The following is a 1146-nucleotide window of genomic DNA, read 5'->3' as shown; positions in this document are numbered from 1 at the left end:
CCTGGTCTGCTCACTGAATGTTCATGCTGCTCTTAGCTGGCTCTGCTTGTAAACTTGCTAGCACTCTGGTATCACGGTTGCAGAGAAAACGTGGACTGGAATCCATGTAGTGTGGGAGTATGTTATATGAACAAGTGGAATGGATCAGATAACAAAGTTTGTAGGGAAAACATGGACTGGATTTCATGGGGTGAGGAAGTACTCTATATGAACAGGTGGAATGAATTTGATAACGACACACCAAAAAGGATCTCTTCCTTACACTGTAAAGAAAAAGAAAACTGACAGATTTATGATCATATATTTGAGTTAATAATGAAATAATATATGGTTATTTATTTAAACTCATATTCTGGCCACATTATATTGAATTTTTGTAAAAAAAAAAAAAAATTTACACCAAAATTATTTAGGGGGGCTTGAAAACATTTTAGGGGGGCTAAAACAGGTCTTGTGACGCCACTGGGTAAGACATTAGTGGTTCATAATTTTTACACAGACCCTCATTTGAAAATGCCTGAAATATTCATTTTAGGTTATAATTTAGAGGGAAAATGAAATAAAATATAGAAATAATGAGTTTTCATATTTTTCTTTCAGTTAAGCCCCAATGATGTCACACAGTCTTCAAGAAGTTTCCCATCCGGACAGCTAGAGGTGGCCGGTGGAGGTCGGACAGCGGGAGGCGACTGGACAGTGAGGAGGTTGTGTTTCTGGTGGTCCTCTTCAAAACATTACCTCCACAGCCAGTCTCCAGACTTCTGGTTGTAATTTTCACCAGGAGCTGAACTAACCACATCCATCCAACTTTCTTGTTCTTTGAGAAGCTGGAGGATGAAGCACCTGTTGGAGTTTCTGGTCTGTTTACACAATTACCTATGAGGACTTAAACATAAAGGACTGAATGTCAACCATTTTCCCAGCTAGATTGGATTTCTCCTTTTTTAGATTGTCCTCCTATCAGGCAGCGGGCAGCTCTCCTATTGGCCGGCAGCGGAGCAGCAGAGGGACATTCAAGTGTCCCATCTGAGAGGAGGCGGGGAGTGTGGCTGGATGGGTACCCCCCTCCCCTCCCCTCCCCTCCTGCCTGGACCGGGATCGTTTTTTTTTTTTTTTTTTTTTTTTAACCGAACAGGCAACACATCT

Source organism: Kryptolebias marmoratus, linkage group LG4, assembly GCF_001649575.2.
Source record: "Kryptolebias marmoratus isolate JLee-2015 linkage group LG4, ASM164957v2, whole genome shotgun sequence".
Lineage (NCBI taxonomy): Eukaryota > Metazoa > Chordata > Actinopteri > Cyprinodontiformes > Rivulidae > Kryptolebias > Kryptolebias marmoratus.
This window is presented reverse-complemented; position numbering follows the sequence as displayed.